At 35.4% G+C, this 27,992-nt stretch overlaps 1 protein-coding gene and 1 long non-coding RNA gene across 4 annotated transcripts in view; one reads left to right on the top strand and one right to left on the bottom strand.

The window, feature by feature from the left end:
- Positions 1-15,701, bottom strand: part of CHRM3 (cholinergic receptor muscarinic 3) — a 626,574-nt gene extending 610,873 nt beyond the window's left edge. Inside the window, exon 1 of the mRNA XM_072647563.1 lies at positions 14,857-15,701. The gene's annotated coding sequence lies outside the window, so the exon portion shown is untranslated. The remainder of the gene's footprint in view (positions 1-14,856) is intronic.
- On the top strand, positions 14-11,944 carry LOC140529143 (uncharacterized). Of its 3 annotated transcripts, XR_011975440.1 has the most exons (8): positions 14-171; positions 403-1,257; positions 1,428-1,504; positions 2,161-2,345; positions 8,401-8,610; positions 11,223-11,281; positions 11,536-11,588; positions 11,715-11,944. It is a non-coding gene; the product is annotated as an uncharacterized lncRNA (long non-coding RNA). The 3 variants fall into 3 exon arrangements; XR_011975438.1 differs by having other exon boundaries at positions 403-1,504; XR_011975439.1 differs by lacking the exon at positions 11,223-11,281 and having other exon boundaries at positions 403-1,504.
- Positions 15,702-27,992: the final 12,291 nt, after the last annotated feature.

Genomic DNA, 27,992 nt, shown 5'->3' with positions numbered 1-27,992 from the left:
CCAAGAGGGATGAGATATTGTAAAGAACACAATTCCGGTGACCCAAATAGAAGTAATTCTAATGAGGAAGAAAAAAGGGCAATGGACTGAAGAAACAGATAGTCTAAGTTCAAATAATTAGCCAATTTTGATATGGAAAAGAAATGTATAGATTATAGAAGCAAAAGCAAGGTAAGAGAGAGCAAATATGAAAGTGACATAGTCCTGTGAAAATAGTGTTAGAAACTAAAGTGTAAAAGAAATTGGAGCACTTGAAAGATATGGCCAATAAATAGAAATCTTTCAGAAATTTTGGGAGCAAGAGAAAAATAAAATATGGGATGGATGTGTCAATATAATAAACAACAGAAAAATGCCAAGATTATGTAATTCTTACTTTTTAATTCTATTTTCTCTCTCAAGTAAAACAATATTTGGATCTGGGAAAACAGAATGGATACGCTTAATAAGGTATTAAAATCCAAGATTATGCAGAAGAATGGAAGAGAATATGTAACTGCACCTATTAAGTTCCGATCATAAGGCCCATAAGAAAAGCATCCCAGGTTACTGAATGAAGTGGCAGATTTGGTTGGAATTGAATTCGTTTGCTAAACATTTACTGAGTTGAATTGCTCATATTTTCCTTCAATGAAACATGGAGAATGAGAGGGGTATGGCAAGACAGGAAATAGAAGAAGGGAAGGGAATAAGCCTCTAGTTTTCCTTGCCAGGGTTACACATTATCATCTTTTAATGATTCTTCAAAACATAAGCAGACCAGCCTAACTATAATTTCTGGCAAAATTCCACAGTGTGCTACTACAGAGAAGGCTTATGAACATTGACAAAGTGAAGTATTGATTACTAAAATCCTCCACAGGGTCATCAAAAAATGGCAATGATGTAATACATACTTTTTTATAAAGTGTACTTATAAAACAACTAAATTCCTATTCCAGTAGATCTTCATGGCAGACAAGAGACTGAATTATTCACAATAATGCCATCAGTGCCAGTTGTGACAAGGTGGAAAAGCTTCAGAAAGTTCCTTAATAAATTGAGGATTCTCCACTTGGATGAATGGTGCTTCTCCCCAGATGTTGGAGAGAAAAATATATCTTTGATTTTGAGTCTCAACTCTCCTGAAAAGTATAAACAGAAAGTCTGATTCTGGGCAAGGCATTGCTTAACAGGAACAATGAGAAAAGGGAACAACCTCAATGCAAAGAAGTCCCCCATTTCACATTGTGTCACTAGAGCTGTGATGCACTGCAGGTAAGCATCCCTCAAACAAAACTCTGGCGGTTACTTTTTCATTAGTGAAGGCAATATCAAACAGCACCTGAGTCTTCATTAGAGAAAAACAATACATTTTTTTAATATTTTCCAAACTGACTATCACACTCTCCTAACAGTTGCTATAATAAACGTTTTTTTCTCCCAAGCATGCTGCAAAACTCCTTCTTAACTCCCTCTCACTTTGTCTAATATTTTGTTGGAAAAAAATATGGAGCATTCAATGGTGAGTACTTTCTTTTATGTTTTAAATTTCGCAATCGCTTTACATCATCCCCTTTTCATTCATCGCTATAGTCTCTAATGAAAAGGTAGCCCTTCTCCTTATAATGAACAACAACTCTACATGTACAATTAATCCCATGCCCTCCCATCTCTTGTAAGAAATTCCCCCCACTATCATCTGCACTCCCTCTAATCTCTCATATTCCTTCATGGATGTGTACAAAAAATAAGCAGGTTTCCACAATTCTTAAAATACCCTCAGTTAAATATACCATCCCCTCAAGTTTTCATACTATTTCTCCTCCCTTTCACATCCAAGAAATATCAGTCTACACTTAGCAGCCTCCCTCTCCTCTCTCATTCATTTCTTTACAATTTATAATTTGATTTCCAGTCTAATCACTCAGCTGGCACTACACTACCCAAGGTTTCCCACCATATTTTTTTTTTAAAAGAGATCCAGTGATATAAATGACATATCAGTTGACCTCAGCCATTCTCATTTTTCTTGACCACTTTGCAACATTTGATTGTGTTGAATAATCCTCTCCTCATTTGGACATATTGACATTGCTCTTTCCTACTTATTTTTCTTCCTTTCTACTTCTTTCCAATCATTTTCAAAATAATCATCCATGTTTCTCCCTCTAAATATAGGTGTCTCTAAGGTCTCTGTTTTAGACTCTCTTCTCCTTCAGCACTGCCTCTTAGTGCTTCAGAACGTTCAACTGTCATCTCTCTGCATAGGAGTCTCAGATCTATTAAGAGTAAAATTCTGTCTCCTGAACATCCATCTGCATTGCCAAGTGACTGTTGTACATTTCTAGTTGGTTCTTCCACAGGTAATTTAATCTGGGTAAACTCTATCTGTGAAAAAGAGAACGTTACTTTTGTCCCACCCCCCAAAACTACCTCTCTTTCTGACTCCCTTCTTTCTATTGAGAGCACTACTATCTTTCCAGTCATAGCAGTTTGCTCCCAGGGGAGTAAACCTTAACTCTTCTTTCTTCCTGACCTATAGATTTCAATCAATTATAGTCTTATATGGTCAACTTCTATAAGGCAAATTAATCAACAGCATTTATTATGGACTTATTATGTGTCAGCCAATGTACTAGGTCCTGGCAATACAAATACAAGGAATGAAATAATCCTTAACATAAAAGGGCTTACATTCTAATAGAGGAGACAATAAGTACAAATATAAGTGTGTACAGAAAAAATGTTAAAAAAAATTAACTCTAAATTACAAAAAGTAATAAAAAAGGGAAGTTAGGAGTTAGGAGAGGATGAATCAGGAAAAAGTCTATAAAGATTGAGAATTCTCATTATTTTCTGTGTCATAGACCCCTGTGACAATCTGGTAAAACCTATGGATGCATCTCAGAATATTGTTTTTAAATGCATAAAATAAACTAGGTAGAAGAACCCAATTATATTGAAATACATTTACCAAAATGTTTTTTAGGTTAAAGATGCCAGGTAATAACTCCTGTTGTAGTGATTTGTTTGAGCTGTATTTGGAGGAAGAAGGGGATTCTGTGAGGTTGCAGTGACAGGGGAATTCCTTGTAGACATGAGGAATGGTCAAGGCTACAAACAGGAAATGAAGTACCTTTTTTGTGAGGAACAGAGAAGTCACTTTGTCTAGAGATTTTAGTGGAAAGTAAGATACACTGAGGCTGGACAGGTTGGGGCAAGGTTGCAAAAAACTGTAAAAGTTAAACAACATTGATCACTGAGGCAGTATTAAGTCACTGAAGTTTAATGAGTAACGGAGTTACATGGGGAAATTTTAACTTAAGGAAGAACAATTTGGTAACTATCTGGGGCATACAATCAAGTGAGGAGAGACTTGAGACAGGGAGAACAATAATAAGGTTCTACATATGAGGTAGTAAAAATATGAACTATAGTAGTGACTGTGCAAAGATTGAAATTAACAGAACCAAGAGAACATTGTATACAGTAATAGTAATATTGTTTTAAGAATAACTTTCAGTGAAAAAGCTACTTTATTATAAATATACAAATTAACTATAAAGGACATATCAAGAAAAATGCTATCTGCATCCAGAGAAAGAACTGATAAATAGAAGTATGTACAGAATAAGCTTACATATATACAAATATATGTATCTTATACACACATATACACACACATATTTGAAAGGAAGAGCAAGTTGTACATAGTAGATCTGTAGATTCAAGTACAATTATCTTATTATTGTACTGTATTAAGGAAATCCTTATTTTGTTCCATAAATTAAAAATAAAATAAACATAAATATATTTTGTTAAAAAAAAAAAAGAAGAATGGGTGGGATATGAGTGAGGTTTTGCGAGTAGAAACGACAAGATTTGACAAGTGATTATGTGGGATGAAAGAGAGTAAGAATTGAATGGCAGCTCCAAGGTTACCAACATGGAAGATTGGAAGAATGGTGATGTCTTTGATAGAAATAGGGAAGTTCAAAAAATAGGTCAGATTTTGGAAAAAGAGAATGAGTTACATCTTGGATGTGTTGAGTTGGCTGTTTCTCCTATCTAACTTGAAGTATACAATAAGTCATTGGTTATACGGAACCAAAGTGTCAGAATAGACAGAGGATGAATATATTGATTGATGAATTATCCGCAAAGAGATAATAATCCCATAGGAGAAAATGAGATGTGAAAGAAAGGTGGATGGGAGAAAAGGAAGAGAAAGGTCAAGAAAAGAGGAAGAGGAGGAAGAGAGAGGAAAACAGGGGAGACAGGGAGGAAAGAAAGGGAAGAAACATGAAGTGGATAAAAATTGAAGGGAAAGAGGGAGGAAGAAGGAGGAAGAAGGAGAAAGAAAGGGAGAAGGAGCAGAAGATGGTGAGTAGGAAGAGCAGAGTGGGAAGGGAGAAAAAGGGGGGAGGAGAAGAAAAGAGAAAAGGTAAAATTAAAGAAGGAGAAAGAGAGAGGGTTAAGAGAGAGGAGGAGGAAGATGAGAAGATGGAGAGGATGAAGAGAGAGAGACTGAGAGGAAAAAAATGTGAAGAAGCAATGGAGAAGAAAAGAGCTGGGCAATAGGACAGGCAGAAAGGGTGAAAAGAAAAAGGGAAGAGGAGGGGGGGAGGGGAAGGAGAAAGTACACAGAGCCAGGATAAAATGATGAAATATTGTCTTGGCAGAAAGGGTTATGTAACTTGGCTAGCCAGAACAATTCCATGGCTGAATGAAAGAGAATTACACTTGGGGCCCCTATTAGGAGCAACAATGGACAGCAGAAGGAACAGTAGTAGAGCAAAGAAAAAAATGAGAAAATCACCCAAAACCACCCATTGAGAACTACAGCAGTGAGAAACTTTCATATTAGGGATGGTACTTGAACAAGGATTTATATAGGATTGTGGGACTAATAGGTACTCAATTTATTTTTGTTTGTCTCCTTTAAAAAATAACCACATGTATCCAGCAGCAAGAGACAGAAAAAGTAATTCCATTTAAAATAACTACAAACAGTATAAAACACTTGAGTCTACCTGTTAAGACACAAAGAAGGAATTATATGAACACAATTACATAATATTCTTCAAACAAAGATAGATCTAAATACCTGTTGTTCAGTCATTCCAGTTGTGGCCAAGTCTTTATGACCCCATTTAGGGTTTTCTTGGCAAAGATCCTGGAGTGGTTTGCCATTTCCTTCTCCATTTCATTTTATAGATGAGAAAACTGAGACAAACAGGGTTAAGTGACTTGCCCAGGGTTATAGAGCTAGTAAGGGTCTGAAGCCAGATTTGAATTCAAGTCTTTCTGACTCTGGATCTGGCGGTCTATCCACTGCACCACCGAGCTGCCCTCAAAATACCTGGAGAAATAAGAATTGCTCATGGGTAGACTAAACCAGTATAATGATATCAACACCATCTAAATTCATTTGCATATTTAATGCCATACATATTGAATTACCAAAGAGGTGGAAAAATAGTAACAAAATTCATCTGGAAAGGAAAAAAAGTCAAGAATATCAAGGCAATCATTTTTTTTTTAAACGACAGGGGCCTACTGATATCAAATCTCAGACTAAACTACAAAGTTGTAATCACCAAGATAACTCGGTATTGTGTGAGAAATGGAGAGGTTGATCAGCAGAAAAGATTCGGTACACAATACAGAAGCAAATAAGGACGGTAACCTAAGTTTGACGAAGTCACACATCCTGGCTATTGATGTAAGAACTCACTATTGGACAAAATGTTGTTAACCCTGGAAAGTAGTCCAGCAGAAATTAGGCACAAACATCTTACATCATTTACCAAGATAAGATCAAAATGAGTATATGATAATGAGTAATATGAGCAAATTAGAGGAGTAGAAAGGAACTACTTGTCAGATCAATGGAAAGGGGAAGATTTCTCAACCAAAGAAGAGATGGAGAGATTTATGAAGGGTAAAACGGATAATTTTGATAATATAAAATTAAAATGTTTTTACAGAAAACTAATCCAGCTAAAATTAGAAAAAAGGTAGAAACTAGGGAAAAATCTTTGCAGCATGTTTCTTTGATAAAAGTTTCATTTTTATAATACATAGGGAACAACTAGATCAAACCCATAAAAATAAGATTCCATTGATAACTGGTGAAAAACATAAATAGGCAATTTTCAGAGGAAGAAATCAAAGCTATCAGTAGTCATATGAAAAAATGCGGTAAATCCTTAACAATTATGAAATGCAAATTAACAGAACTCTGAGATACCACTCATATTCATCAGATTGCAATCTACTTAGTAAAAGCAATATTATAAAGCTAATCAACTTTGAAAGACTAACTCTGATCAACATAATGATGCAACAGAATTCCAAAGGATGCAATGAAACATGCTATCTACCCTCCATATAGAGAAGTGATGAACTCAGTGCAATTAGAAGCATTTTTTTTCCCTTTATTTCTTCCTCTTGCCTTTTTTTAGGAGGGGGCATGACTAATTAGGAAATTTCCTTTGTATGACTATACATTTGTAATATGCTTTGTTTTTCTTGCCATTGCGTTGTGTGGGAGACGGTGTAGGCAAAACTGGATAATTTGGAATTAAAAAAATGTCTCCATATAATAACTTTTAAAAAACAGACAACACTGGTTTTAGGTGGTAATACAGTAAACCATGTCCTTGGAAGAGGTGATTCATTCTCAGTATCCTGGGGGAAAAACATGTAATCCTAGGTTTGGTTGGGACCAAAATACAAGCAACAAAGTATCTCAAAATGTAATTTGATTCTATGTCATGAAAATATCTGTTGCACTGTTTATATAGTTGCCTAGTTACTTATAAGTCTCTCTCATTAGAATGCACACTTCTTAGGAAAAAGTATTGTTTTTACATTTCTTTGTATTATCCTCAACACTTAGAACAGTGCCTAACACCTAGTAAGCACTCAATAAATGCTCATTGATTATATCAATATTTTTGTGCTCCTCTATGATGCTGACAGCATTTTAATGGATCAAGTCTAAGAAATGGTGGGTTTATGTGTGCTTTGGTGTCATTAAGTCATAGCCATCCTTCTAATTATATTTATACTTCCATTATATTCTAGAGCTGAGCCAAATAAAGGAAGATATAATCTCTCCCCTCCAGAATTTTAAAATATAATGGAAAAGATAAGTTCTAAATATAGGAAATAATCAGAAAACAACATAATCCTTATGACTACTTATTTGTCGGGTACCTAGTAGATGTACCATGCTAAACATTCAATGATGCAAATAATACTAAAAATAATTATTTTTTCTAGAGAGATGAAAGTGATAAATATAAAGAGACAATACAAAAAAGAACCAAATATATGATGAATGTAAAAACAATAAGTATTTTTCTTCTTCAGTGCAGTGCCAGGGACAAGATATTCCATCTCTAGGCTCTGGGTATTTTCTCTAGCTGTCCACCATGCCTGGAATGCTCTCTCTCCTCAGCTCTACCTACTGAGTTCCCTGACTTTCTTTAACTAGAAACAAAATATGATCTTCATATTTTCATAATGGGACCTTCCCTATTACCTTTTATTCTACTGCCTTCCCTCTGCTAACTATTTCCTTATACTGTATATAGCTTGCTATGTGTATATTTGTTTGCATATTATCTTCCCCATTAGACTCTAAGCTACTTGAGGGCAGGGACTGTCTGGTCTCCAGCACTGAACTTAGTACCTGGCATATAGTAGGTAGGTGTGTAATAAATGTTTATTGATTGATTATTTCCTATGGTCACCTAAAATGTAAGAAAAACAAAAACTGAAAAAAATCAGGATCTAGGCCAAGGGTACCCAGACTGTCCTGTAGATTATGGACCTCTAATTAAGTTGAAGTATCCTCTGGCTACTCTCTCCACCAAAAGTATTTACAGTGTCAGTTGGAAGTATTCAGATGGCCAAGAAGTCTATCTGCCCAGGAAAGGATGCAATCATTTGTGATTTCAAATGGCCTGTGGGAGACGTGACAGTATCTGCCAGCTACTTCTTGGGTCTCCAGGTGTTTTTGTTCTGGAGAAGAAAATCACAAGCTTACAATGCCAGATGTATACTTTTTAAAATTATCTTGCCAGAATTCAAGAAATGTCATGTATTTATGATACCTGTGGATAGGGAAGGGGAGAAACAAGGAATGGGGTTACATTGCAAAGCTTCAGATGATGAACAGAATAGCTCTTTAATATACTTAAAAAAAGTTTAAAGACCTCTCTAATGGGTCTCACTAGAAGTTTTCAAAAATAGGCTGAATTATAATTGAAGTTATGCTTTCAATTATTTAAATTATTCCTGAACAACGTAGTATGTATAGTAAAGGTAGACATAGATTTGGCAAGTAATTCCTGCCAGCTGTAATTTCTATGAGATAAATTGTGTCTCCACCATTTCTCTTCAAAGTGTTTAAGTTCCCATTTGTTTTGAAATGAGCTGGCATCATCAGTGAAGAACAGCTGATTCTGGTGGAGAACATTCTTCCTGCCATCAGGGGACCCATTCTGTGACAAACTGTCAAGCTGCAGCTGGAACCTCAATCACAGGAATATGGAAACTTTTAAAGCAGGCAAAGTAGTTGGCACCCGGAAAGGAATAAGTGGGAAGTTGCAACAGGTGGATAGATCATATTGTTTCCAGTCTCTTTAACAGATGGCCAAATGTTAGAGTAACGTATATGGTGCCAGGTCTATTGGCCAAAAAAGAATATTCAGTGGCCAGCTACTCAGCCAAAAGGACTCTGAATATTAGTCCTCATAGCAACATATCAAGGAATATTAAAGATTCAGGGTGAAACGCAGAATATGCAAGAGAGAATATGCAAGCTTCTTCCATAAGTCCTCCCTCCCCAAAAAGCACACATTCTAGTTGAACTTTGTATCAGTGCACCAGATGAAAGTTAACAATATGTATTTTTGAAATGGTAGAGAGAGAAGAAGAGAAGTGTCTGCTATTTGAAAGAGATGATGTTAGGGAATTTATAATAATTAAAAAGATATTATGCATAAATAGATAGCCTTCATGGAGTACACCACAGGAAACAAAACGAGTATCTTCTTCCATATATTTGACACTTTTAAAGGCTCCCTTGGGAGGGTTGATATATGTCTATATCTCTACATATACATATATATATATATATATGTATGTATGTATGTATCTACATAGAGAGAAAGAGAGAGAGAAAGTCACTTGGACACACACACAAATATATATATATACATATATATATGCACATATATGTATACGTATACATATGTATGTATATGTGTGTATATATGTAAATATATATTTGATATTTAAATTCAATTCAGCAAACATTTATCAAACACCTACTATGTACAATGTCCATCTGTTACATGGTGAAAAGAAAAGATGAAATAAACAGTCCCTGCCTATGGGGAATTAAAAATTGAATATAAAAAAAAGATATGTAGAAAAATAATAACAAAATTCATCTATAAGAACAAAAGTTCAAGGACACCAAGGGGACCAATGAAAAAAATGTGAAAGAAAGTAGTAGAGTCTTGCCAGATCTCAAATTGTATTATAGAGTGGTAATTATTGAAACAATATGGTACTGGCTAAGAAATAGAGTGGTAGATTATTGGAATAGGTTAGGTATAAAATACGTTATAGTAGATGACTATAGTAATCTAGTATATGATAAATCCAAAGATTCAAACTTTTGGAACAAAAACTCATTATTTGACAAAAAAATTGCTGGAAAACTGGAAAACAGTATGACAGAAACTAGGAATAACCAAGATCTGTATCACCAAGGCAATATTTAAAACACTGATGGTGATTATGAATATGCCACTGTAGTTCTGAATCACAAAGTATAACAGACTCTCCACATAGAAGTCAGAAGAAAAACATTTATTCAGACATCAGAAAGCCAAATCTCAACACCAGGAAGTCAAAAGCATCATAGCAACCAAGAAATCAATCCACATTAGCACTGTAGTGGACAAAGCCATTACCAATCCTTCCCCCCATTCCCACAAACACTCACAAGACTAGCTGTGCCTGTCTGTGTCCTCTCTTCTCTACCCTAACTGCTCTCACCAACTTTCTCCCAGTTCTAGTCCACTCTTCCTCTTCTACCCATTCAGCAAGCTCCTTCTACCACATGTGACTTAGGCTTCCAAGTAATTTAAGCAGGTCATATGGATCTATTAATGAATGGGGAAGATCTTCCCATTCAAATTACCATTACAACATCTCATATCATATGCCAAGATAATGTCAAAATGGTTGCATGATTTACACATAAAGAATAATAGCATAAACAAATTAAGAGAGCATGGAATAGTTTGTCTATCAGATTTATGGATAAGTGAAGAATTTAGATCCCAAGAAGATATTGAGAGCATTACAAAATGTAAAATAGATAATTTTGATTACATAAAAGTAAAAAATTTGTAAACAAAGCCAATGCAACAAAAATTATAAGAAAAGCACTAAACTGGGGGAAAATGCAGTAAGTATATCTCAATAAAGGCCTAGTTTCTCAAACATATAGAGAACTGAGTCAAATTTACAAAAATACAATTCATTCATAAACTGATAAATGATCAAAGGATATGAACAGGCAGTTTTCAGACAAAGAAATCAAAGCTATCTATACTTATCTAAAGTGCTCTAAATAACTATTGATAAGAGAAATGCAAATTAAAACAACTCTCATGTACTACCTCACACCTATCAGGTTGGTTAATATGACAAAAACGGAAAATACTGGGTATTGGAGAGTATGTGGGAAAACTGGGACACTAATGCACTGTTGGTGGAGTTGTGAACTGATCCAACCATTCTGGAAAGCAATTTGGAACTATTCTCAAAAGACTTTAAAGCTGTACATATCCTTTGATCCAGCAATGCCACAAAAAAAATGAAAAGGACCTATTTGTACAAAACTATTTATAGTAACTCTTTTTGTGGTGGCTAAGAATTGGAAATCAAAGGTATATCTATCAATTGGGGAATGGAAAAACAAATTGTGGTATATGATTGTAATGGAATATTATTGTGCTTTAAGAAATAACAAGCAGGATGACTTCAAAAAAGAGAAAATAATAATTGTTTTGAATCAAGAGTGAGATAATTGGGTTTCTTGAGCATAAAGGAAATAACATTTAATTGAGCCTGATTTTTTCCTATGAAGTTAGCTGAATGATCTTCACATTTTTGAAATCTGAATTTTTCATTTAATTTTGCTTTAGGTATACCCACTTGAAATTCTATATCCAATTAAGGGGGTGCTTGAAGGGGAAGGAGTGTGGTGAGTTATTCTGCAAAATTCAGTCATACTATCAATGTCATTGAATTGATATGTACTACCCCTTCTCTCAACCTCTCTCCATGGAATAATATTGCAATTACTTATTTGCAACTGCATTCCTATCTCCAATTAAATACTATGTAAATGTAATCATTTTGATTGATATAAAAGCTAACTCAGTAATAAGCAGAGTTATGTCCTTGTTTTTGTTTTTCTTTTGAGTAAAATATACCTTTTTCACCTTTCTTCACAAGGAGAAACACATCCTTTCCAGTTTCTCATTGAAACTTTAAAACCAAGCCATAATGTGAGTATATTGCTATTACCAATAATATATTACAGCAAGACAATTATGTTCCATTATGTAAGTAAAGCCTAGATGCATTTCTCCCATACACACAGATCTGAGTCCCTTTCTTCATATGATTCACAGTTCATTCATCTCATCTTTTGAAGTGGCACTACTCCACAGCTGTTCAGAATATAAACTTCCCTGAATTGCAAGCAGAACAACCCAGTTTCTTCATCCTCACATGAGAAGTAACCAGACCATTTAAGAGAGGATATCTATTTCTCCTTGTGACAAGTGTTAATATGCCAGAACAGATTGTCCATTGGGAGCACTGGGGGGGTGGGGTAGGAAAGGAGGCATAACGATGAGGGAAAGACTATGGAATTGTGTTTTTAGTTGAAATTATTTCATAAATAGAAATCTGAAATAAATTCATAACTCCAATTATCTCAAATAGGAAGTTTTTTTAAAAAACAATCTGTTAATGTTCTCTCTATTCAAATTATTTTTTGATACAAATAATTGTATAATTAGAAATTTTAGGGTATTTGTTTCTTAAGAAAACACAGCATGGCACAGCAGTTAGAGGTCTAGTCTCAAAGATAGAAAGACTTGAATTTAAGTTCTGTCTTTGACACTTATTGGCTATATAACTCTGGGCAAGTCATTTAGCGTCTAGTATTCTTTAAGTGGTAAAGAGTGCCAACCTGAATTGGGACAAGGATTTTCCACCCCTGGAATTTTTCCATATAAAAGAAAACACAGCTCCATTTCCTATTCCTAATTCATCCTCAACAAGTTGTCTGCATTAATAACTCTGTATTATGCAAGAAGCACACACACTGAACACCATCTAAAATGATTGCCTCCTTTACACCCTACGTAACTCAAAAGCAAAAGATCATACAGGGTTCTAAATAGTAATAAAATAGCTGTGCTTTTTCATTGTATGTATGCTCAAATCCTTGTTGCAGTAGATGTTTTTAAATCACCAGAAAGAAAGAAATCATATCTTTGAAATGATTGGGGAGGGGGGCCTGAGAGAGGAAAGAATAGTGCCATATTTTACTAAACTTTATGTACTGTTATATTAACTTTAAAGGTTAATGCAAAGATTTTACTTACATAAGACTATCAATCTTGCATTTCTCATGCAAACCAAAAGCCCTTTTTAACACATTTACAATAATATTGCAAGAAACTTTATCTCCACATCTAACTTTTCAAATGACCTAATTTTTTAAAGTTCACATCCAATTCTTCATTATTTAAAGTAAAAAGATAAAATTTATCTATTCAATTATAGGTTCTATCATATTAGGTTAACCGTCATCACAAATCTTCCATTTTAAAGAATCTTTAAAGTATTAATGGAAAACAAACATTGACAGTCTGAATACAAAAGAAATAAGCCCTCTGCATCAGAAAGGCAAATACAATGTATTAAAACTGCATGATAAAGTATTAAATGGAAGTAACCATATCAAACAATTTCTATTCTGTCAAAATGATCCTTTTGTGTCAATTGCTTACGGGAAGAAAATATTAAAGAAAATTTAAATTAAGGCACATTATTAGCTGTGTAATGATTTATCTGTTCAGCATTTTCTGTGAAAGATTAGATAATGAAGTCAAAAATAAGATATGTTAAAACAGACAGGCATGCACACATGTACACATACGCACAGACCCACAGACCCCCCCAACACACAAAAGAACCAATGACAGACATTTTCTGTGTGCATTTATACCTAGCAATACCAGTTCCTATTACAAGGGGGTGCCCCCCAACCTTGTACATACAGCAACATATTTGGAAAAGACCCTGGCAAATCTTTATATTAAGTACATTACTGCAATAAACATGCACGTTCTGTTTGAAATCTGAGCTCAAATTCACACTTTTCTGGAGTGAATATTATTATTCATCAGAGGCTTTATCTAAAGTAAATACTTGGACTGGTTTTAAGCACTGGCATTGTTGATCCATGTTAATTTGTCATAACTCTTTGCCTACTGAAATCTTTGGGGGCTGACTTATGCAAATACAGTCTTAAAAGGGACTCAAGCAGATTTTTTTAATCACTCAGAATTGGATAGATTTACAGAATCACAAAGAAAAATGACACAAAGTCCTGTTTGAACTTAAATTGAGCAGTCTAAGCACTGTGAAAACATACGTTAAAAAGCTTCATTTTCCTCAACAGCCCCACTGGCATGATAAACACATTCTCTCAGCTATCGCTAGCATCAGCAGTACCCCTGACTAAAAAGACAGAGGGAGAGTAATAGCGCTTTGAACCCCGCCACAATAGTTTAAATAACGCATGCCAATAAATGATTCATTACATCCTTGAGAAATTTCTGTATTGGATACATTTCCCAAGTCCTTAGTTCTTCGCAGCATTTCCACTCCACAAGCAGTACAAGAGTTAAACATGCATGGGCACACACACACAATCTTAACAGGCTCACAATTCCAATATGCACACCCTACTAAGTATACAAGCGAATTCTATTACATAAGTCAAGTTCCCCTCTTCTACGTAGCTAAAAAGAGAGAAAGAAAAAAAAAAACAGTTTAGCTAACTAACGTTCCCAAAATGAATCAAGTGGGGGACTGACAGTGGTGGTTAAGAAACTGGGATGTAGTTCAGCAGCTGCTCCGCAAGTTTGGATGATTCCTTGCCCCGACAGTAGAGACGCGCGCGCGGAGCTGCGTACCTTCACCTAGGTGTTGCTCAAGTCTCAGATCTCGGTTCAATCTCCCCTCCCCCACCGAAACCCAAATGGATCAAGATGATCCACTTGAAGAATTACCTTATCTTTGTTCTGTCCCCCTTAAATAATGGGGCAAAAGAAAGGTAAAATCCAGAAGCTTTAAGTTATTTTCGCCTAGGCACCACTTCCAAGTCAGAAATCTGTCACCGGGAAGAAAGGAAACGACTCAACAGACGTGGTGGGGAGTCCTCAGTTGCAATACGCCATTAGGTCAAGTCCTTTCGGGGTACCCCATTGTGACAAAGGCAGTCCCCTCACTGTTCCCCGTGTCCATCTCCACCCAACTGTGGGCGCTCCTGGTATAAGCAGTTCGAGAAGAGATGGGGCAATGCTTTTCCTCATTCTCCCCAGCTCTGTTTTTTCTACTGTGGTGAAGAAAGACCTTTCCCACCAGAGCTGAAAACTTTTTTCCTTCAGATAAAGCGCAAATGCAAGAAGAAGGTTCAGTAGACCCGGGCACCACCCTTTCCCCATAGCCCTGGGCTCTTGGCCCCTTCCTTACCTGGTGGCTGGGACTTCAAGGCGCTGCAGGTACCTCCGTCTTTTCCAGGACCCTTCCGGTGCCCTCAACAAGGTGCCTAGACTCGTCACCCCACTTTTTGCCTCCTCCTCCCGTCCTAGGCAGGATCAGCGGACAAATGACCTAGGACCAAGATGCCCAAGCCAGATTCACGCTTTGTAGACTCCGGTTCATGATCGAACCCGAAGCTCTATAAGTCTCCGGGGGCACAGACTAAAGGAAGAAGGGGAACTAGTCCCCCACCCGGGTTGTGGGCTCCAGGTCCAGCGAGCGCTCTGCCGGCAGGCAGCGGCGGGCTCCGCGTCACATGCCTTCTTCTCCCGGGCAGCGGCACCTGTCCAAGCAGCGGCGCCGGCTCCGCGCTACCACCCCCGGGCTTGCTGGGATCCCTTCCCCGCAGCGCTTTCTTGTCTTTTCTTCTTTTCTTTTCGCAACGTCTTTTTTTTCCCCACTCCCTTTCTCACCTTACTCCTTTTCTTTTTTCTTTCTCTCCTTAAATTTTCTTCCTCTTCTATTCCCAAAGCAGGCACAAGACACTGGAAGTGGAAGGAGGAGGGTCTTTTCCACTAGCCACCAGTCCACTCCCCACCAATTCTTTCCTTCGCCCAGGGGTGGCTGTTTCCTTAGTACTGCTCCCTCCTCCTTTCTATTCTTCTTCCTCCTCTTCCTCTTCTTCCTCCTCTTGCTGCAGCTGCTTTCCCTCAGCTCCCTCCCTGCCTAGCGCCCGTGTAATGCACTGACTGCCTACTTGAGACCAAAACCTGTCCTGGATACTGAGCATGCCCAGTTGCCCTAGTGGAACCACACTAACCTCCCATGTGCTGTGAGACTCCGCTTCTCCCTGTTTTAGCGGCCGCCTAAGAAGGAGCTTGGGGAGGTTCTGAGAGAACACCAAGGGAATAAGCTTTCTGGAAGCCATGAGAAAAGTGGGAAGGGGGAAATAGGGTCATCAATCAATCTGAATCATACCTGTGTCACCTGTTTTCCTCCTGGCTAGTGCACAGAGCATATGGTTCTTTCAGGATTGTTTAAGAGAATGTTGAGAAAATACCATATCTGGGATTTTTTTCAATAGCGTTGATCTTGGTGACAATATTATTCATCTGGAAGACTAGAACCAAAGATCATACGATAATAAATAGTATTCTATGATTCGCTGAGCAGTGGTAGCAGGCAGAAAATTATTAGAATTAAACAACTTATAGTGTAGTAGAAGAAAGCCCTGAATTTGGAACGGGAGTTTAGTCCAGGTTCTGTTAATAGCTGTGAGGTACCAGATAAGTAACAAGCACTTCGGGCCTCAGTTATCCCATCTGTGAAATGAGGTTGGAATAAATCATCTCTATCACTACTTTTAAGCTCACATTCTATGATTCTGAGCCTTGTTTTGCTCCCTTTTGGAAACTTGTGCTCCAAAAAGGCTAATGGGAGAAACACAAAAATGATAGTGCACATATGCATATACAGACTGGAGGAAACTTGATTTTTGAAGATATATTGATAAAGCTAGAAACTCAAAGTGGTACACATGACTCAAGAAATAAGGCAAAATTAGGAAATGCAATTGCAAATAGTTTTGTAATGAACAAAAATGAGAAACTTATAAAGAAAATAATGTGGCTGCATAAGGAACTCTCTGATGAGCTCAAATTTTAAAAGAACATGGACAAAAAAAGTAAGGTGCAGGATGACATAAAAAGGCAAGTATAAAATATTGTCATAAACCTAAGGGCAGAATCAAAACTGTAAGGCAAGAGCTGAGACTTGCTACAAATTATAAAAAGAAGTGCATTTTATGTTATTATTGTTTAAATTACGTTCAGAATAAGAAGACTAATAAGAAAGGGACAGGCACGTTCTGTGAGAAAGTGGACACAAAGATAAGGAATTACTTAAGTCCTATTTTTGCTCCTGTTCTGTTTTGTTCAGGAAGGAGAATGATCTGTCAGCTAGAAAGAGCAGAACAAATGACATCAAAGGAGAATTGAGTGTAAAATAGGAGAGAAATCAGTACCTGAGCACTGTAGCTAATTTTGAGTCACTTAATATTTCAAGAGTCTGGTCTCAAGTAAATTAAATGCTAAAATGCTGGGGGAAATGCAAAAGTGATTGAGAAACCATTATCAGACTTTCATTGAGGAATCATGTAATATTGAGAGAAGCTAGATTCTCTTATATGGGAAACATAATTTTTAAAAAGATAAAAGTGGATTCAGGAGTAGAGACTTTTAATTAATAACAAACATTTTAAAAGAATATCCATTGATCTAGCATCTGGTGCTTCTGGCCATTTAGTCCAATTCCTTCATCTAATGAATAAGGAAATTGATGCAGAAGAAGTATGAGTGATTTAACAAGGTCCCACCAACGGTGTCAAAGGTAAGTTGTGATCTGAGATTCTGTATTCATTCTACTGTACCACAATGAATCCTTTATCTTAGGGTTCTTTAATGACAATTTATGGAGGAAAAAAAGGTTATCACTAAGAGCTAAAGTGGATTAATTAAGGACAAATCTTAATACACTAATCTAATTTCCTTCATTTGATAGACTTGCTAGACTTGTAAATTAAGGGAAAGCTTTACATATAGTGGGTCTTCTTTTCCTCAAAATATTTGACAAAGTTGATTATGATGGACTAGTGGACAAAATTAAGATAGTATAGTTAGATGAAGCTGTAGCTGGTTGAACAATAGTACTCAGAACTAATTATTTTAGTCTACATCATCCTTGAGGGATTTTTTTTTTTTTTTTGTGGTATGCCAGAGCATTCTGTTCTTAATCCTTCCAACTCAAAAATTTTTATCATGATTTAATAAATAATTGTTTTTTGAATTGAATCATATCTTCAAGGAGACATAATAAAAGTAATAGTAATAATAGTAAATTTATTGGGTACACCTCAAATTTATATATTGCTTCAGAGTAAAATGTAAAGTCCTTTATATAGACAAAAAATTGGTTGTGTAAGTTCAGGAAAAAATGTCTTATAATTAATTTAATTCAGATTTGTTGTTTATTTTGATAGACTTTTCTAGGTGCTTTGGGTGATAAAGATTTTTATACAATCACTTTTATTCTTCATTTATGTATATTGAAAATTTTGCTGATGTTTGTTAACTTCATGAAACAAGAGAATTAAATTTTTAAAAAGTGGTTGGTTCAGTCTCTATCCTCAATATGTGGCAGACTTGTTTGATTATTATTATAACTGAGAGAAAGACCCAGGAGAAAGAAGAATGGACATCAAGACTGTTATGATAGATACGTTGTGTGTTGAATGTCATCCCACCATGATAATTAAAATATTATTATTTTGTTTTTTCTGCTATTGATTAGAGATATGAACTCACATATATGTGGCAGAGTAGAAAGGCTTATTCCTTTCTGACCCGAGGGCTTGATGAAAATCAGAGGCACAAGTTATTTCTTCCACCTAGGTGGTTCATAGGAGCTACAGGATCCTGGAGGATGCAATTGTACAGAAGCAAGAGACACTATAAGGCCAAGTATAGTCATGCAACAACTTTAGTGGTAAGCCAGTGGCATGTAATTGGAACATGGGGAAGTGTCTGAAAACTTTCAAATGTAAATGCACCCTCTTAGTAGCCAAGATCATCAGTACCCACTTTATGGATAGCTTTGAAGGACTGTTGGTTAAGGTGTATCCCATAGTTTCATCAACACTAGTTATGATTCTCAGTGGCCATGAAGGATCAATTAAGTTCCTGACTTTTGATGGATAGCATATCTTGAGTGGAAGCATGGTAGGGAAATATGAGCAATGTCCGATTGTGTTCAAACATCCAAGGGAAATGTTCTATGTGGCCTTTCTCTTCCTTTAGGTAATCATATGCATATACATATATACGCACACACGTGTGTGTGTGTGTGTGTGTGTGTGTGTGTGTACCAGTTTGACAGTGATGAAAGCCAATGACAAAGGTGACCCAATACTGTCCTTCTGGAGATGCTGGATGTGAACAAAATTTGAGAACTGTAAATTGGTATATAGATATTTTAAAAGCAATACAAAGTATAATTAAAATGTATACAGCTCAAATATGCACATTTGTCTAGTTTCTTTTGTGGATTATCTTGTAGCATAATTTGAATCTATATTTATCTACCGTGCATCTTCAATATAGACCCAAAACTTTTGGGGCTCAATCCATTTCCTCTAGTGAATAGGTACTCAGCAGATAAAAAAATAATAATTTAAACCATTTGAATAATAGATACATAATTTATATGGAGTCTACACTAACTTCTTCCCATCATAGATGTATTTCAGAGTTGCATATATGATACTTTTGGAATATCTATTGTTTGAAACATTAATGTTGATTTTTAAGTTGATTGTAATGTTATTTGATGTTTCTTAATGTATTACTACCAATTTTGTGGAGTGTTTCACATGAGTGATATCAGCCTTTACTATACCAAGGACATGTGAAGCCTTTCTTTTGACTTACAGTTAAAATCTTTATTATTGTCAATCCATCCCATCATCATAAAGTTTAAGATATAACTTATGATCTTTAATTTGATTTAGAGTTTAAGATGTTCTCTGAATGATTTCTTTGAAAGACCTGTTAGATTTTGTTTTATATTTCATGAGGTAGAAAAAAAAAACAGTCATTTCAGTGGCTTTAATAAGAAGGATTTTTTAATTAAAATTATTCTTTTTTAAAAGATTGGGTCTACTTTTCTTACCTAGAGTGGAAGTGAAGTGGTCATCCAATGGCTAATCCCTCCTTTGATTGGCATGAAAGTTTTGATTTGCTCCATTTCTGACATGGGTCAGTTTGCACCCCCTTAGGCAGCCTGGTGGATCCCCCTTCCTGAGATTTAATGGGGACACCCAATTGGTTTAACCCTAGTGAAACCTAGAACTTAGAATTCCAGAATTCATATGATCCACCAATATTAGCAGCAGGATGAGAAGAGTGCACCACAATGTCTAGCCTAAAATATTTTTGATAATTACTCATATAAAGAGATGGTTTTAATTCAGGCTACGTAAAATCTCTAAGAAATCTCAATGTCTACTTTGGATTTCTATATTTTCAACACTGTGTGTACTTCCTCCAATGATATGAATGGAAATATTTCTCTACGATGTAGTAAATTGTCTTTGAAACTTAAAAAAAAATCATCGAACTTTAGCCAACTTGGTGAGAAACTTAGCAAGGTTGATCCTTGCACAACAGACAAATAATTGATCACCATATTTAAAATCTTTCCAGTTTGGTAGGACCTGCCAGAACTCACTTTCCACTAAAGTGCCTGGTACATTGTAGGTGCTTAATAAATGCTTATTGACTGACTGGAATAGTCTTCAAGAACCCAGAGATGTATCCATACCATGAAATGGGATGATTAGGACTTTAGTTGAAGAAAAAGCTTCCATAAGTATATGGAAACCGTGCTAAACCTGGAGAAAAGAGAAACATTAGTTCAAATAATGCTTCTGATATTTACCAGCTGTGTGATCATGGACAAAATTGAGTAAAAACCGTGAGCCTCAGCTTCCTCTTTCAAAATGTGGTTCCAAGATGCTCCTTTATAAAGGACATTAGGAATAGAAAAAGTCAGTATAGAGTAAGTATACACAAACTAAAGTAAACCACTCTTTCCAGGGCTGAAGTGGTGCTCAGTTCAAAGTCTGATAGAGTCCATTAATAATCAAGGAGATCCTTGATTTTCATTCTCAAACTGGACTAATGTCCCCAGGGAGGATACATTAGCTAACAGTAGTCTGTTAAGTTTAGCAATAACAGGCTCAATCATTCCTATTATTTCCATGTGATTTTGCACATTTAGAATCAACCCTACTCAGTTCAACTGAGTAAACATTTACTTAGAACAGTCTTTGTGCAAGGCACTGTCCTAGGTTCTGGGAAAACAAATTAAACAGTTCTTGGCCTTAAAAAGTCTCCATTATATCTGCTATATTCAAAAGATACAACATTATAGATTCAAAAGATAATGACACTATACATAGCAATTTTATGAGGGAGAGAGCACAGTCAATTGAGATCACAGAGGGTTTCTCTGAGGTGGTGATACAGAAGCTTGAGGCTTTATAGAAATGAAGAATTCTGAGAGAGACGAGATGAGAAAGGAAAAAGGCAATAATATATAAGGGAAAACATTTCTGTAGGATACAGAAGAGTCTTATTTAAGAGTATTTTAAATTAAATTTCCAAGGAAAAGACTAATTCTAAGACTATGCATAAAATTTGTTAGTCATTTTACTCAAGAAACATCATAGTGTAATAGAAAAAAATGCTCTGCTTGGACTCAAAATCTAGGTTCAAATCTTGACTCTAACACTTGACAAAAAAGTTATCTCATTTATTTAAAAATCTGTTGTTATGTTATTAATATGGACTTGTTCAAAAGCCTTTAATGACTCCCAACCAACAAAGGTTAAACTTATTCTAGCATTCAAGGCATTCCACAAAATGGTGCCACCTTCCCCAGGGTGTGTAAATGACCAGGCTTTGCCTGGAAGTCAGAAATTTGCTTAGCCACCCTCATTGAGACATAGTGCAGAAAGCTTTATGTTGTGTCAGTAATGCATTTTGAGCCCTTTCTTTTTGTTTTAAAGTAGACTTATTTATTTTAAATGTATTTATAATCTGTCCTTCCCACTGCCCCTATAACTAAAAAATAAAAAAAAATAAAATGAAGGATAAGATTCTCATCATAAATAAACATAATTCAGCAAAACAAATCCCCATATTGGCCATTCTCAAAACTGTAGGTTTTGTGAGTGTTGATGTTTCATTATCAAATCTCTGTACTCATGACTGGTCATCCAAACATCAAGCTTAAATCAATCTCCAAACCTCTATTCCAGGCAACATTCAACTCTCTATTTTGTACTCCAATAAACGGTTTTATATCATTCCCCGATTGTTTCATAATTAACAAATTGACTATAAGCTCTTTGAAGTTATGGTCAGTGTGTCTCTGATCCCTGTATTACATCTGACAAAATTCTTACATCTATGTGTTGACTGTTACTGGGTTGATCTTCATAAAGCAAAGTTTTCAACATGCCATAGCTTGTCTCAAGCAATTTAAATGACTCCCCATTAACTGCAGAATAGTATCACTTTTTTTTAATGTGACATTCACAGTCATTCACTATTTGGTTCTTTCTTATCTTCCCAATCATGTGTCCCTGTTCCCTTTTCATATCTCCCTTTTATTCCCAGCACTACCTCACAATCCAGCCAAATTATCACATTTCTTCTTCTCTATTACTATTTCTATATCTTTTCCCTTTTATTCCTTCTTCACCTGACATGCCACCCCCAGTTCAACTTCTAAACATTTTCAAGCTTCATATTAATTTTCAACTGCATTTTTGAAAGGTTCTTAATCCTCCTGATCACAAGTTTTGTTTCCTCTTTGAAGTAACATAACACTTTGAAACTTCCATTGGTTGGTTGTTGTCCTTTGTTCTCAGAAAGGACCAAAATGACATCACGATGATTAAACTAAGTTTCAGTGTGTCTGACTATGACTGATCAGACCCACTTTCATTATTACATCGTTGGGTTATGATCTCTACTTGTGATTATATCTTGTCTTCCCTACTAGACTGCAAACTGGGACTATGTTTTAGTCTTTTTTTTCTTTTTCTAACAGCCCCTCGTAATACCTACAAGTGTATTACTTTGCACACAGTAGTAACTCAATAAATATCTCTTGAACAAGATAAAATTTAATACCTAATTACCAGTTAATGTCTACCTACTAGTTGATTACAAAGAATCAACTTTTGATGTTAAGTCAGTGAGCTAGAGAAGATAGTAAATAGTAAGATAGTCATTTGGATAAGAGAGGGAAAGAGACTTTTAATAAGCTACCAGAAAAGATCAAAGGGATTTCCTAGTCCTTCAAGTGGCTGATGGTCTTTTATATATTGTGCAAATAGATTTCCCTACAAGAATAATAATAATAATGGAATTTTCCTATCCTTTTATTTGCACCTCTTTCAAAGAAACTAGACACTTTTAAAAATCAGGATATCTCACTTAACACCTGGGGAATTTTTACTCTTTCCTATTATTTCATCATTCATTGTTTTCTTTTTTTTCAAACCTGAGTTAAAACAGTTTGGACTGGTAACTATCTTTTGACTTTAAAAATTCAAAATCCAATCTGATACATGGGATTCTTCCCAAGAAGTGGTATATAATAAGAGGTCTAAGGGGGAAGGAAGTATTCTAGATTATAAAAAAAAAAATCATTGTAGGGAAAGGCTTGAACAAATGGAGGGAGGGAGGAGAGCGTTATGCAAGGTGTTATTTAAGATGAAGCTTTACTTGTCATTTTAATTTACAGGCTGCAGATTTTACAGAATTTCTGGTTTCAGTTTTGAATATGTGGTTTTTATTTTTTGGTTAGATTGATTTGCTTTGAAGGACTTCCACAGAGTATGGTCTCAAATATTAATTGATATTTGGCTCATTTTCTATTATATTAATTGCTTTCTTATCATACTGTCATTATGGGAGCCAACATGGTATAATGGATAACACATTAAACTTTGAATCAGAAAAGCTTACATTCAAATCCTATTACAGATATTAATTAACCCTGTGACTCTTAGCAAGTCACTTAACCATTCTGGGCCTCAGTTTCCATGTCTGAAAATGAGGGAACCTGACTTGTTGTTGCCTTCTAATTCTAAATTATGATCTATAATATAATGTCAGTCAGTAAGCCATTAAAATTTTGTAAAGCACTTGTTATTTATAAGGTACTGAGCTAAATTCTGGGGATTCAAAAAGAGGCAAAAGTCCCTTTTAAGGGACAGACAAATGGAAGGAGACAACAAAGAAATAAATGTGTGCAAATACACTATACACAAAGTAAATGGAAACAATTAAGAGAGGAAAGGCACTAACATTAAGAGGGGTTGAGATAGGCTTTCTGTAAAAGATTGGATTTTAGTGTGACTTTAAAAAACATAGGAAAACCAGTAGGTAAAGGAGAACATTTCAGGCATAGGTGACAGCCAGATAAAAGGTCCAGGACCAAGAAATGGGATGTCCTGTTCAGGCAATACTAAGAATGTCAGTATCACTGGACAAAAAACAAAATATGTGACTGTTAGTTTTGTATAAGCAGTCTAGAAAGGGTTTTGAATGCCAAATAGAGAATATATTTGATCCTGGAAATGATAGGGAACCACTGGAGTTTACTGAGTAGAGAGAGATGGAATCAAACCTGTAGACAATCATTTTAGTGGCAAAATAGAGGGTAGATTGGAGTAAGGAGAGACTTAATCACTAGCAGGCTGTTCCAATAGTACAAATTTGACATGATGGGGCCCCATACCAGACTGATGGCAGTGTCAAAGGGGAGAAGGCAGAGATGTTAAAAAGCTGAAATTGGCAGGCCTTGTCAACAGATTGACTAATGGGACTAGCAGATGAAAAGTAGTGAGGAATTGAGGATCAAATCAGCTAGGATTTGAGCCTAAGGGACTAGGAAGATTGTTTTGCCTTAGACAATAATTGAGAAAGTAGGAGCTGGGGGGGCTTTAGCGGGAAAATTATTGGGTTTTGTTTTAGACATGCAGAGTTTAAAAGATCTATTAGATATACAGTTCAAATGCCTGAAAGGCAGTTGGATTATTGGAGTCCAGCATAGATGTTACAGCAGAACAGGTAGATTTGAGAATTATCAATATAGCGATGATAATTAAATCCATTAGAATTGATGTGCCGCCAAATGTAGTAGAGAGAGAGAAAAGAACATGACCAAGGACAGAACCCTGTGGGACTCCTGTGGCTAAATGGCGTAAACTTGTTGAGAATCCAGTGAAAGACAATGAGGAGAGGTCAGAAATGTCAGAGGAAAACCAGGAGAGAGTAGTGTCCTGAAAAGCAAGAGGGAAGAGAGTATTAAGGAGGAGGGAGGGATCAACAATGTCATACATAGGTTACAGAGACATCAAGGAAAACAAGGATTGAGAAAACGAAGATTGCATCTCAGTGATCTCAGTGATCATCGGCAATGTTGAGAGAACAGTTTGGTAGAATGGTAAGGTGAGAAGTAAGTTTGTTAGAGATTAAGAAGAGAGTGAGAAAAGAGGAAGTAGAGGCACCTTTAGTCTTGTCAAGGAGGTTGACCTTATAGGGCAGAAGAGTTATAAGACATAGTTATCAGGGATGGAAGACTCAGCCAGATTTTTTGAGGATAGGGGTGACATTGGATATATTTTACACAGTAGAGAAAGAGTCACTAGATAGACAGAAGTAAAAAATAGTGATAGACTGAGGATGACAGAGGGGGCAATCTGTTGGAAGACATAGGATGGGAATGAAATCTCTTGAACTGGTAGAGAGATTAGCTTTGGTAATCTTTGGTAATTAGCATTGGTACCTAATCACATGAGATCCTAGGGATGAGGGAGAAGATCATGGTAGAAGGCATATGAGTGATGTGAGATGAGGAAAAAAAAAAGGGAACTCATGGTGACTGACTGCTACATATTCTGTAGCATTACTATTGTTAGCCTTTTTACCAACATCGATTTTCTTCTTTATCTCTAAACTATATTCATCATCCAACTTTCTTTTCTTCTTTTACATTCATGAAGTGTTTTTTCACTATATTTAACTTAGTGAATTAACGTCTCATAATCAGTGAGCTTCTACTATTTTTCAAAACGTTCTTTGAGCACTTTAAAATATTATGAGCTACAATGATTGATTCATTTATTTTATTTTAGATATTTTATCTACTTCACCTGTGTAAATGAAATGCATATTTCTGAGCCTCTCCTTCTTAGCCTTAGTAAAATTATATCAAAGAATGTAGAGATGGAAGTGCCCTTAAACATAATCTAATCCAGTTCTGTAGTTTTGTCAGTGAAGGATCTGAGACCTATAGAGGTTAAAAGATTTGTTCAAGGCCACATGAGAGATAGGAACAAAGCTGAAACTAAACTAAGTTATTTCTCCAGACCTTATTGCTTTATTTCTGCCTGATTTGAAATGAAAATCAGGATACACGGGAGAAAGAGGTAGAGGATGGATGAAAAGGGAGTAATATCTCCAAATTCCAAATTAAACTATAAATCAGTAATCATAAAAACTATATGGTACTGGTTTGAAAAAATAGAAATGTAGATCAATAGAACACACTAGATAAAAAGAGAATCAGAAACAATTAAACTCAGTAATTCAGTTTTTGGATAAGCATTGAAATATAAATTACTCAGGGAAGAACTCCCTATTTGGAAAGAAAGCATGCTGCAAAACAATTATGGAAAAATTAGGTTTAACCAACCTTTGATCTCATCTACTGTAATAAGTTCAAAATGAAGGCTATATCTGAATATGTCACAATAACAAAAAGTTAAATCAATTACTTGATCAATTACTATTTGATCAGATCAATTACTATTTGAAATCTTGACAAAGAATTCTTAACGAAAGAATAGAGTTGAAATATATGCATATATATGTAATATTGAGGTATTATATTGTGTTATATATATAAAGCTATATATGGAGTGTTTCATATATCTATATCTATCTATCTATCTATCTATCTATCTATCTATCTACTATATATGTAAACACAAACATACAGAAAGATAATATTCAAACTCCTCTCTACTGGTTCTAAAGCCATTGTGTTTCCATTGTATTGTGATCAAACAATATGAATGAAATTAAAAGAATTTCAGAACATTAACAACCATATGAAAGATTGCTCCAAATCACAAGACATATGTAATTACTCATAATAAGAGTATTGCTAATCAAAACAATTCCTAGATTTTACCATGCATCTGAGAATGTAACTAAGATGACAAAGATAGGAATAGTCAATGTGGGAGGCATTGCAGAAAAATACGGTCACTAATACACTTTTTGTGGATCTGAGAAGTGGGCTGACTATTCTGGAAATGATTTTTATATTATGCTAAGAAAATGACCAAAAGATCCATACATTTTGATCCACAGACACTGTTATTAGACATATACTCAAGGAAGTTAATGACAAAAAAAAGTCCCGCTTAAATCATTAAACATTAATAGCAGCACTTTTGGCAAAGAACCAGAAGGAAAACAGATTCCGACCAATAGGGGAAAAGGCAAACAAATTGCTGTATAGCAATATAGTAATTATTTTACCTTCAAAAATAATTAATAAGAATTCAGAAATGTATGGAAACAATCATATGAACTTATGCAGAGAACTAAGCAGAATGATCAAAACCAATATTCATAAATGCTTAGAACAGTGTAAATAGAAAAAAGAAAAATTCATTGAATGCTATGTAATTATAAGAACCAAGCTTGTCTCTCTAAAAGGATTGTGAAGGTATGCATCCCTTTGTTTTTTGGAGAGGTGAAAATGTCAGTGTAAAGCTTCCCTTTCAGACATAGTTGATTTGTTATTCATTTCTGTTCAACTTTAAAAAAAATTCTTTGTTATAAGGAATGTCTCCCTCTGGGTAGAGGAAGAGGGATGGATGTAATCAGAAATCAAAATGATGTTAAAACCAAAGATAGCACTAAAAATATTTTTAAATGAAGAGAAATTTTAATGATACTATATCTGGGGTTCTATGAGAGGACAACTATTTCAAGGTCTATGACCTATCACTTTTTATAAAATTTATCTATTCTGTTTCTATTCAATTTAAAATATTCCATCCAATTTGGTAGTTCACTTAACTTTCCCCAATACTGCCATAGTACTAACACATGACAATGTATTTAATTGGTCCATTAACCTACGTCTTAACTGTGTTCAAAGCTAGGGCTGCTAGCCAGATATCTCCACCACTCAAGGAATCTATTAATGGACCAATAAAACACATCCTAAAGTGTTTCAATGTTTTAATAGAAATAATGGCAGTCTTTTATATAGAGAATTTAATTCCCTGATCCCAAAGCACATAACAAATCTTGTGACCAGATTTGGTGACTATCAACTTAATGTAGAATAGATGATTGTTTGATTTTGATAGTAAAATATCAATATTATATCTACTATGTCCAAAGTAGATAAAGGCAAAACTGGCCCTAAATAAGATATTCAAAGAACAAGCTACATGTTTGGGCTGAAAG

This window comes from Notamacropus eugenii, chromosome 2 (assembly GCF_028372415.1).
Source record: "Notamacropus eugenii isolate mMacEug1 chromosome 2, mMacEug1.pri_v2, whole genome shotgun sequence".
NCBI lineage: Eukaryota > Metazoa > Chordata > Mammalia > Diprotodontia > Macropodidae > Notamacropus > Notamacropus eugenii.
This window is presented reverse-complemented; position numbering and strand designations above follow the sequence as displayed.